At 39.9% G+C, this 12,468-nt stretch overlaps 1 protein-coding gene across 1 annotated transcript in view; it reads right to left on the bottom strand.

Moving 5' to 3' along the window:
• Positions 1-11,431, bottom strand: part of LOC104501447 (armadillo repeat-containing protein 8) — a gene marked incomplete at its 3' end in the record, with an annotated part of 58,299 nt that extends 46,868 nt beyond the window's left edge. The window contains exon 1 of the mRNA XM_010145258.1: positions 11,361-11,431. The remainder of the gene's footprint in view (positions 1-11,360) is intronic.
• Positions 11,432-12,468: the final 1,037 nt, after the last annotated feature.

The raw sequence follows: 12,468 nt of genomic DNA, 5'->3' as shown, positions 1-12,468 counted from the left end.
CTTTTCTCCTCTCCCCCTCTGCACCTGGTTATCTGAGTCCTCTCTTCTTAGTTTTTCCTTGTTTTCAGTTGTGCATATATATATATATATATATACAGTAGTGTATAGTTGTCTGGATTTATTGTTCATTAAAAGTTTGCTTCAGTTTCCCAAATGCAGACCGAGGGGTGAATTTCTTCCTTCCCCTTAAACTCCTTCTGTCTCTAGCGAGACAGAAGGGATTGTTAAGGAATTCGAGGAGTTACTACCTCGGGACCTCGACCCTTAACACTCCCATAAGGTTGGCAACTTCACACCACAAGACAGGAGTCAGAGGGGAAAGATCAGAAGACAAGCTAAGCTGGAGGCTTGAGAAAATTTAAGGAATGAATATTTCACTAAACTTCGAATCAGTACTTCAGTAGTTTCTACGTTGAATGCTTGATGTGAAAGTACCCAGCCATTTTTACAGGTTTTTAAAATCAAGAACCAGTCCAAAACAGTGGCAGAAGCAATGACCGGATGTCTCAAATGAATGGAAACTGCACGAACAGATGTGCTAGATCCACATACCAAACCACTCAGGCCACTCTAGGACTTCTAAAAAGGCTACCTCTACCTGTTAGCCTTAGGCACCAGCTCTCAAAGGCATCAGAAAGGCTGCATCGAATCGTGTATCCACAAAAGCATCTTGAGAAGACACTTGCCTAGCACTCTGAAGAATTAAACAGATTTTGTGACATTTTAATGCTCTGCTCAGGTGATTTTACACATGATTTGGTGTTTAAAATAAACACCAACAGACTTTCGTGACTCCTGCACCAACTCCACAACAGAATGGCTTGCTAACCTTGTAACTAATATGTAGTAAGTACTGCTTATTAGAATTTGATTTAAAGACCCTTTCAGAAGTGGCAGGAACATGGACAAGTTCCATAATACACAAATTGAGAAGTGTAGTGAGGTCACAGTCCTGATCTTCAAAGGAATCAGATGAGTTTCTCTATCAAGTTAATCAAGTTCCTCAGAAAGGTCATGGCAGATAGACAAGAAATATCACAAGCTGGAGACTTCTGACAAATTCAACACATGCACATTCAAACACTTCAATCTGCAAGCAAGTATAGTACCTTCAAATCCGTAAGGTGATCAAAACCTGCCAGACGTAGGACTCGGCAAAGATCGCCACGTTTTGTGCATCATGCCTTGGCAAGCTGAAGTTCCATGCCATGCTTATCTTCAGATTTGCAGCTTACAGAAACAAACATATTCGCTACACAGGAAGCAGGTGGATATGAGAACAAAGAATATCCTTAAAATGCCACAATCCAATGATGAATAATAGTAGACTTTTTCTGTCACTATGAGACATAACTATGTGATTTCACATTATGTTTTATGGAGATTTGCCTGATCAGGAAGCTAATCTCCTTAAGAAATAGAGAAGTACCATGTGCTGTCCTAGTCTGCCAGGTCCCTGGTGAATCACGAACCTTGAAAAAACTGAGGGCAACTCCCTTATTTGAAAACATCACTTCTAACAAGTTTGAGCTTGACTGATTTCAGATCCAAGATGACGTGAGATTCATCCAAGGAGAAAAAGCAGTTAAGATCACTATCTTCTACAAGAAGTAACACAGAAATCTCAGAAATTTGTAGTCCAAAACTGGATACCCACTTCATTTCTGAAAGTCACATACACTGCTCCCATTTTCTACAGTGAAAAGGAGTCCTTGAAATAAGAAAGAAGGAAACAGCAGCAAATGCAATTAGAAAGAGATGAGAACATCAAAAAGAAGAACTAGTTGATGGTGATTCTAGGCCTAATCTGAGAGAAGACCATGATCCAGAAGAGGGAGATATACAGGCTTTCCCATAATCAGCTCCAAGCTCTCAGGTAGATTATCAACCCCACGGCCTGGCAACAGCACAGCGTGAGCAGCTTCAGAAGAAAAATGTGGATCTTAGACATGTACTAGCACACTCCAGCACTGCTCAGTTTCTCAGCCTCGTAAAGACAGCTTTCTATAGAGCCAAAAGACAACCACGAAGCTTTCATATGACAGAAAGCATTCCTAGCAAGCTCTGATATCTGCATCTCTTCTGCAGAAGAGATCATGAGAAAGCAACATGGATACATGGACTCTGCAGTAAGAATTTGAGTTTACCTACACTTTTAAATACAGTAAATCAATTTTAAAATTCTGATAGGAAGTCCTGGAGCCTGGAAGCCTGTTGCTTCTAGCAAAGCAACTCAAAAGATCTTGAAACAAGCTAGAGTGACTCAATGAGGACACAGCAGTATGAACTACACAGAAGAGAAGGAAATAAACAGCCTGCAAGATACTTTCTCATCTTATGTCTTCTGAAAATAGAGTAGGGAGCCATTTTTAAGAGGTTCCTAACTAGAGAACAATCATCAAACATGAGATGAACAATCACAGAAGGAAAAGTAGTCCCAGACACTTCAAGCAAATGCTTTCACTTTTATTATGAAACAGTTACAAGAGATTCCGAGACAATTACGCACACAGAGGAAGCGTCTGAAACAATGCATTGTCAGACCAGAAGATTTATCTACCAGAGGCTGATCAAAATTACAAACAATAGATTGACGCAACGCGTCATTCTGAAAAGATTTTCAAAAACCCAAAATGCAAATATCTCAAAAGCTGAGATATCAGCTGGTAGCTGATACAAGGAAATAGCTCAGCTGAAAGCTGTCAGCCCAGAGTTCCCAAGTTTCAGTATCCTGTAAGCAAATGGTACCTGGACTGGCTGGACACAAGTCAGAAGCTGACTGTGAAGCTCAAGTTTTGACAATCACACTTTCTATAGCTTTTGCCTCCTTTTCCTTCTCCCGCCCTTCCTTCCACTCTCCCATTTTTACGGACAGATGCAAAACAATCAACAATGTTAACCTGCAAAACAACTACTTGCATGTTAAAATACATTCATTGTTATTTTGACAGAATTAATTTCTAAGATGGACACTACCATGGCTTGAGTATCTGTTGATTACCCACCCCTTAAGCAGGGAGCATGTTTCTACTAACATGGTTACTGGTCTGGCCAAAAAAAACCTTAAAAACTCGTGCCAACTCAAGCAAACCACAGAAATCACAAATCATCTTATTTTTAAGGTTGATCATCAGGTTTGGAAGAAAAGTTTCAAGATTTCTAATCCCATTAAAAAAGTATCAGTTGATACAAAGAAAAAGATGATTTTACAGGGAAGAACAAAGTAGCACATAAAGACACCGTTACTCAACTTAAGTTTGAGTTTTAATGCTTAGAAACTGTAACATAATTAACATACAGTGCAAACTAAACAATTTCAACATTTAAACAAGGAAATCCTAAAACTATGTAATCTTAACTCTGTACTCTCAGACACCGCATAAAATTTAAGGGCTATACAAAACCAGCATATGGCTGTAATTACAGCAATGCAGAATAGTAGAATTTAACATACATAATGCTAAAAGTGATTGTTTAATCCAACTCATCCATATCACAACGCCACAGAAACCGCTCGAACTCCTATCTGAAGTTTCCGCTTTCAAGAGGCAACTTACCTTGTCATGTGTTTTCTTGCCAAGGGAAGTCTACCAAATAGAAAAGCAAGCTGTTTCAATGATCCATGCCTGTATTTAGAAATACTTACACCTTATTCCTACCCTGAGTCTATCCCAGTTTCCAGTACTTACCTTGCTATGTGTGTGTGACAGACTGAAGAAACCTCTCATATCAAATCTTTACTGCCATGTAAGAGCTTATGTCCGTGAATTCATATGCTAACCTTCTAGATCAAGCTCAGCAACTTACGCTCTCCACATCTTTGGCTGCACTTTCAACTCAAGTTCTTTCCAAATCTCTAAGTTAACTGATAAAACATGAGATGTTGCTTTTCCCATCTCTCTCTCAAGCATGTTTTATTGCCTCATCCTTTGCGCTGAGTCTGGAAGCTGTGCTACAAGTTGCATGAGACCACTCATCAACAGAAAAATTGCCTACCCAACCTTAAGAATGATGCAGCTCAAATTTAAAATGTTTGGAGTCAGTGGAGGATGGAGGTTTAGCCAACTTTTATTAGGTAAACTTTTCAAACTAAAAAAATACAACACACACAAACCCTAGCTAGACCTCTATATTATCAGCATTTCAATTTGAGCACCACTCTCTGCTATTTAAATAAACTGGGTCATAACAGCAAAGATTTATCCACAGAGGTGTGGGGAAAACAGGTGCAGTTCAACACAACTCTTAGAAACTGAGAGATCTCCTGCTCTGGGACACCAGATCTGCAAATTACTTTTTTCAGAGCTATCCTGAAACAGCCAAATCACACGAGAAGAGCAGCCATCACCAGTGCTGCTTCAGATGAATGACCCAAACCATCAAATATACGTGACTGTGTTACCTTTGTTGGGTTTTTTCTAATGTCTCTATCTCCCCACAAGGATATTTCCCTTCCTAGAATGAAGTAGTGTCTTCAGCATTTAGTAGTATATGCCACAGTTGAAGCAAAAATTAAATGAAATTCCATTAAGCAAAAAGTCATCCTGTAATACTACATTTTTCTAGCATTGTGTTTCATTCACTGTCTCGTGATTTAAAGTTATTTTTGTCCACTGTCCATTTTAAGCTCACCACTCATTAACGAAAAAATGTTGTCCATCACAAGACATTCACATAGAGAACATTTGTGTTGTATCCAGTTTAGGAATATACCTTAAAATGGCCTTCCAGCACCTCCTCAGCTGTTCAGATGTACGTCCACCTCAGCTCAGGCCAGCAGTCACTGAAGAATCCCTAAAACCTGTTAATTTGACATAGATCCTACCCCATTGGATATAATAATCTGAAGTCTTTCCAACATGGTATAGCCTCAGATTTTTAGCTCTCAATAGCTGTCAGCTAAGATGATGTAGTAGCCTCCATATGCTTCAGTCACGCCTAAACTTCCTTTCTCAAATCAGCGGGAGTGTTCACTAGGACAGAAACTCCATAATTTATCTATAGCCAAATAATGCTTTCATTCTGCATATGGGGAGTTACTGGACATCTGACACAATGCATGTTTGAAGCATGTTTTAGCAAATGATTTCACCAGCTACTCTTCCTGTTACTTTACAATTTCCAACGAAAAAATAAAAGAAAAAAATCTCAACACCTTTAAGTTACAGCAATACAGCAACATACTGAAATCATTTTAATCATCTGGTAGACAAATTCATTGGTAAACAGAGTTCCGTCTAATTTGAATGGTACTAGAAATGTCAACCCTTTACAAGGAGCAAGCCTAGAAGAACATAGTTCCACAAGCAAACTGAAAATGACTTTGTTTTGCAAAGTAAGTAAATTTGATTTAACACTGACTCCAATCCATTTGAACTGGCAGCTCAGAATGAAAGAAAAAATTAAAAAAAAAAAAAATCAAACTCCAGCTATTAAGAATCACAAACTCGGTAGCACTGCTGATTTTGTGGCACATCCCTCAGACCCAACCTCTAGTTCAGTCTTAAAACCCCACATATACCTCCAAAAGTGTATCAACTACTTCTCCCTCAGCTGTCTGCTCTATTTTGCCCACGCTTACAGGCAACCACCTCTCCTCTGCATTTGTCTAACAGATTAATAAAGTTAAGTTAAACTCTGAATGACCTCAGGTCAGAGTATTCAGCTGTGCTCAGCCTGAAGTTTGCCACTTCTGTCTCTGGCCTCAAGACTTTTGTGACCAGTACTTGCTTGATTTTCTCCAGCTATATCAGCTAGTCTGACAGAAGTTGTTTCTCCTCTCTAATCCGACTTACATCCTGAAATCATCACAGCAACAATATCACTACTCTGGGGTTGGCATTAAGAGACGGATTTTGGAGAAAAGTGGCTTCGTGCCCTTCTGAAAGTGGGGCAGCACTGAAACAGATTCATTAATCATCAATCCTCACTCACAGACTCAGAGAGACAATTGCAAGGCCTGAAATATCGAACAATCCCATCAGGCTGAAGACTGCCAGCCAAATGTAATAGGTATAGCTAATTCCCCAAAGTTTAGCCCACCTCTAAATATTAGACCAGAGTTACAACACAGTAATTTAATTGTGAAAAATAGTATTATGCATTCATACCTTTTGCTGCATTGAAGAAAGCATAAAAGCAAGACAGTAACTTATTCTATGACAGGAACATGCGTTTTTCCTATTGAATCTTCCTCTCTTCCCTCTGTATCTATAATGTTCTTCCATTTGACTCTATAAAACCTATTACCACTATAAAATCACTCTTCACAGAGCGCTATTTAATTCTCTAACGATGTTTGAAGCCTTTCAATGTCATCTTCTGTCCCTCTGAAAACCTCGCCTAGTTATTAAGATTCTGCAGCTTACCTCTAGAAATGGAGAAATCAACAACTGGAGCAGTGCTCCCAGTAGTGCTCTCAGTGTCAGCTAAACCTGCTCAAATTTCTGTCAGATTCTGCAACACGAAGAACAAGCTTTCCATTTCCAGGCCACAAAGAGCCTATCCTGCAGTTCACAAAGTATCAACAGAAGAGACTCGGGAGCCTCTTCCCTCAACTCATGAATGACACTGCACAAAAACAACAACGCTTCAAAAAATTACATCACTTCTTAGCCCGTTAGACCTCAAAGTACCCTATTGCATCTCAGAGAATATGCATTTACCACAGACTACTGTCTAGGAGATAACAGATCCATCAAAAATGTACAGAGGCAAGATATAACAGGAACAAGTGTCTAAGGACTCCTCTGTTTCCACAGGACCATCCTGGTGAAAAACAAAGCAAAGGAAAATGCACAGAAGAACACATGGCTCTTGAAGAAAATTTAGGTTTGGAAGTGCCCATTGCGAGACTGCACCTTCAGGATGCACAATATGAAAACAAGTGCTGGTCATTATTCAGCCTTAAAGAAGGTTTGCTTAACAGGACATGAATGACAAGAGGCAGGAGTAGCCTCTTCATTAACTGTCTGAAGGGGGTACCTGTTGCTCTGTTAGAACTGAGATGGGAATTTCTTCTCTTCCCACTCCATGAAGCTGTCTCTTCTATTTCACACAGCTTTCCCTGCAGGCATGCGTGGAACACTGCACTGATCCTCTCATTCCAATTGCCACAGGTAGGAAATACAAGACATTATTATACAGCAACCTAAACATGTGCCTGGAACAGTTTTTTTTTTTAAATCCAAGAATACACAAATGAAAAAAGGTTGGATGTAAGAAAAAAAAAAAAACCAAAAAACCGAACCACACACTGTTTGAGGTGTTTCCAATTAATTTCAAAGCAACCAGCCACAAAAGAGATATAAGATAGGTTCCATGAAAGCAGTGTTACTAAAAATATAAAGGGGTTTTTTTCTGGTTTGTTACTACCTTCTGGTACCTTCTGTTTGAAGGCAGAAGCCTGCAAGCAGTAGAAAACACCTTCAGTTAAATGCAAGTACAAGATCATTGTCCATCAGAGGAGCTTTTAACACGTACCTAACTTTGCATCGAAGAGCCTGCTGCAAAGGTAAGCGAAATTACATCGTAGGTGTACTAAACCAGCAGTTTCAGAGTCTTCAAACACTGAGCATAACCACTAACCACTGCAGCGCTGTCAGTCTCAGTTGACAGGGACCCTAAAAACATAACTGTCAGATTCAAAGTGGCTGGCAAGTTCTTAGCCAAATGCCAACTATTATACTTTCCTTATCAACGACATCAGTTCTCCAACACTCGGAATCTGTACAGAAAGCATGTATAACTCAAATTAAACATACTGCATACTGTATTCCCACCATGGCACTAGACATGCTCCCTTGATAAAGGAAGATACTACAGACACACTTTGAAAATGGTTCTTCAGTAGCAAGTGCCATTCCTATAGGATGTTTCTTTCCTTTTCTTGAGAAATAAAATGCTCACACAAGTTTGGAAAATGCTTGCCCAGCAGGTCCAGCTGACTGGATAAACACATCTATAAAAGACAGAAACAGCAGTAGCACAGGAATTCTCAGTGTACCACAAAAATCATTATTTACAAGCCTTAAAAGATGGCACCCTCTGAGTGATGAGGAACAGCCTGATGAGAAGCAGTTGGGACCTTGAGTAAGCCAGATTTGTCAGAAAGAATATTCCTTTCAAAACCAGCCCGTGAGATGGAATTACATAGCTCTGTAAAATAATAGATCGCCTCTTTGAAGACATTAGGCTAAGCGTAAGCATGGCAGAATGTCTCCCAAAGAAGCCCCTGATCAGAAATAAAGTAGAGGACAAAAATTTGTATCAGTCTTGCATCTGAATAAGATGAGCTTAAGAGCAGGTGAAAAGCAAATGATAACCTAAGGATCACCACCCAGAACTGTTAAAAAAAACAAAAAAACAACTGCCACGCTGCAAAGCACAGGATGATGTTGCATGATGTTGCAGCAACCATCTTGGGACAAATGAAGCTCTGGTAACAATCAGAAATTTACAGAGCTATTGATGTTCTGCTCCTTGGCCAGTAACAGCAAAACATTTAAAAGAACTTCTGAGAGAACACAGTATTTAAACCTCTACAGTATCTGTCTGAGGTCGTCTACGCACTGCCACGCTGAATGTATTCGATAGCTGCACACCCAATGTTAATGCTGACCTTGCAGAATGCAGTCAAAGTGCATTTGAGAAAATCTGAACTGTAGAACAGTGTGTAGAAGATTAAAGCTTTAGAAGAGCACCTAAGTGTACAGAAATGAAACCTGGAAGAGCTCTCAAGCGTAGGAATGGCTACAAGGTAGAGTTTGGGTTTACAGCAGGAAACTACCATATTAAGCTTCCTCATTTATACAGACAGCACACAGAAAGGTAAATACATACACTGCCACATGGGTGTGGGTATAAGATGTGGACCCTGCACACTTCAAGTAGTTTTCTGTCAGGTACAGTAAAAGGTGGCAGTCATCCTCGTAAGAATCTCAACATTTCAGATCTTGAACTAAAATGGGCGATCTACTGGCAGGTACACAGAATTCTCACAGAATTCTCACCTACAATCAACACCCCAATGAACATGACAGAAATGATGTGAACAAAATTTCTGCAGGAAGCTTGACATTTTGAAGTGAGATCAATAGAACCATGTACAGCAGCACCAGACAAAAGGGAAATGGTTTCTCAGTTTTCCCATGAGGGGGAAAAGGAAAAAGATCCCAGCCAGGTAAGACTTTACTGTCTGGACAAGTTCTTTTTAAATACTCTCACAACATGTAATTAAAAGCTTCCTGAGGTTACAAGATTACAACTGGATTGACATGATTTTCAAGTTCAAGACACATTTAGCTGTATTTTACCTTTATCAAACCTCATTCAGAAGTTGGTTTTCATTAAAATTACAAGGATGCAATTAAAAAAGCCCCAAAGCCGAGGTATTTATTCAAGTGTCTTTAATGAACGAGACAACTGCAACAGGGCTATTTTAACAGTCTGCAGAAACAAACCCTCTTAAGACAGCCCATTTTCTGATGTTGATAGTCGTGCAGTTCCATCAATCAAAACAAAAATCTAGGTCATCAGTATTTTCAGCCAAGATGCAGGAAAAAAAATAGCACATCTTTGGAACCACAGATTTTTCAGCCAAGTAGGCAGAATATCTGGTAAAGCTTCTGACAGACACTTCTGGTAGAACTTTAATCTTCTTCTACTCCACCCCAAATACCAATTCATTCCAACTTCAATACCTCTTCAGATATCGCTTTGACCTTCTTCCTTTGACTTCAGGGTATTTTTCTGCCCAAAGAGAATCATGGACTGACATTTTTTTTTAATATATATACAGATTACTCTAAATTCTATTTTTATACATACACTTTTCTAAATTGGACTCTTTCAGACCCATATCTGGAAAATAACAAGTCTACCACAGGATTTACTCCACGTCAGGACAGATGTACTCTCAGAACTAAGATTTTTTTTTTTTTTCCAGAGCATCACAAATATGATTTACCCTCCAAACCTATTTGAGAGCTATTGTGAAATAAACTGGTATTTTCTTGTCTTTAAATGCAAGAAAAGCATCTCGGAGTAGGATCCACTGACATTCACGGACAAGATGAAGAATTTTAGATGTTAGCTGCGACAGAACTATTGCCTCAAACTTTTGTTTCTGGGAAATCAGTTATACTTCAAGAAATGCAAGTACCTCTCAGAAGATGAAGAGTTGTGGGTTCTAGTCCTCTGAAAAGAAAGCAGAGCAGAGAGGGAGAGCCACCCAGGGCTCAGAGCAACTGCCAGACAGAAAAGAGGGGCTCAGTCAACCCACTCAAATGTAGGATAAGACACATCCTTGTCCTCAGGAACCTCACACCAGCCCTTCCAAGTAGTGGACTAAAACAACTAAGAGGTGGAAGCAAAACCAGACTCTCCAACAGGTAAGAGTTCAGAACCTTTACACAGTTATGGTGGCATGCCAGGAGTTCTTATACAGGAAGAGGGGGTATTTCAACCAATAGTTTCCAGGGCAGTTTTATGCATGTTGTGTTTTTCTTCTATTTCAAAGGGACTCTAATGCTGATATGCTGCCCCTGGGAGACCTTCTGGAACACTTTTTTTCATCTGCTGCTGGAAAACACCTCATACTGTCTAAGCAAGACAACCAACATCCTTGGCTTTTTGATCCACTTGGTCCTTCAATGTCTTCTGGTGTTTTCGCTAGTCACAGCCAGCAACTTACTGCTAAGCCTGAAAAGGTCTGGTTTCAACCACCAAAAGTCAGTCCTGGGCAACGGCTTTTTCGCCACACTGCTGTGTGGTTATAATGAAACGCTTATAGCCCAAGGACAGCAAAAACAGCCAGATGTTTGCATCAGGTTTACCACCTATTCAGCAGGGCAAGTCATCTACTCACTCTTTCAGTCATTATCCCTTATCGTTGGCATGCAACATAAGACTGAAATATAATTTCCATCCAAATTAATTTATATGGAAGCACTTTCTTTCAGCTTGCAGTTCCCATCAGCGAGATAGAAGCCATGCACAAAAAAAAAAAAAAGCCAACACTCAGGCACAGCAGAAGGGGAAAATGTAAGCGGCTGTTACACTGACTTGCAGAATAAAAGAAACGGGCCTCAACAGACCTGGAAGAGGAGCAAAAGGTGGCCAAAAGGAAGAAATGTATGCAAAAAATTTTGGAATGCTCACCTCGTTTCTGGCAATTGGGAGGCTGCGTTATGAACCATATGCACTACACAGGGATAGGCTGCTAAAACAATACTATCATGTTTGCATTGCAATCTTCCAACAAGATTTTTCAAAAAAGGCTAGGAAGAATTCTGCAGTGGAATTGAGTTAAACCTCACCTACGCACAACTAACAGCCCAGGTGTGTTTCAGATGACTTACATGACACCTTGCAGGACTTTCTGAGGATCGAGGTCAAATAGTCTATCAACATAGTGGCGGCTACTAGCTGTTACCTCCTGTGGAGAAGAAAAAAAAAATTTGTATTAGTTTATACCAATTCATATAATTGCAGACAAACAGGGATGGCTAACGCAGCAGCAAATCTTCAAAGCTGATCAGGCAAGATGGCTGCAAAACCAGAGAATCATATTTAAGTGTGCAGTATGGTACTGCTGGGCAACATCTACACAAGGAATTAACCCTGTGTTCAAGAGAGACTGAAAGAAGATGATGCACTTAACAGATAACAATGTGTTACAAGTCAAAGCAAGTTAACAGAGTGCTGTTCATGAACAGGGCGTGTAAACAGGGTCTGCTTCAGCTATCAACACTGCCTTAAATTCTCATTTTTTTTTATGTTTAATTACCACATAGAGAAGCCACGAATTCCTGAAAGAAAACGTTTGTAAGTGTAGTTAATGTTGCTGGAGAAGCATACCCACAAACAAACCCTCAACGGTAAGGAAACTCGTATCAAGACATTTTTCTGTAACTTCCTCTACCACAACATATCTGCATGTTTCAGAGATTGTCCTTCTATACACCGTCCAACACAACTCCAATGGGAACACCAGCACAATACTCTCTCTAACATTCCCAGAGCTACTTTATAAGACGAGGTGAACTCTCTTCTCAGCAACAGGACCATGCATGTAAGCTAAATGTTTATGCACCACTGGTTTGTTATTCCCTTTGAGAAGATCCAAAGTGAGGATGGCAGGCGTTCCAAAAAACAAGGGTGGGAAAGGGGAAGGGAATTTTTCCTCCAGGTTCTCATGAACACGTGCCAGGGTATGTTTCCATTATCTCACCTTTTTTTTTTTCTTTTTGCCAGCTCAACTTTTTATTAGGCTTTTCCCATTTTTTCCTTATGAGTTTTCCTTGTAAGAAACTATAAGAGACTTGAAAACTTTTCCTTGTTTTTGCAAGTATCCACTCGTGGGCTGAGTCTGCTCCTGCTTCCCCATGCAGATGTCAGAAGCACCAGCAGCTTCTTGCCTGCGGTCTCACGTAACTCAGAGAAGAAGGATCATCTAAAAGCAGCAAG

Source organism: Buceros rhinoceros, unplaced genomic scaffold, assembly GCF_000710305.1.
Source record: "Buceros rhinoceros silvestris isolate BGI_N320 unplaced genomic scaffold, ASM71030v1 scaffold1511, whole genome shotgun sequence".
In the NCBI taxonomy this organism is placed as follows: Eukaryota; Metazoa; Chordata; class Aves; order Bucerotiformes; family Bucerotidae; genus Buceros; species Buceros rhinoceros.
The sequence above is the reverse complement of the archived record's forward strand: the minus strand, read 5'-3'. Positions and strand labels throughout refer to the sequence as shown.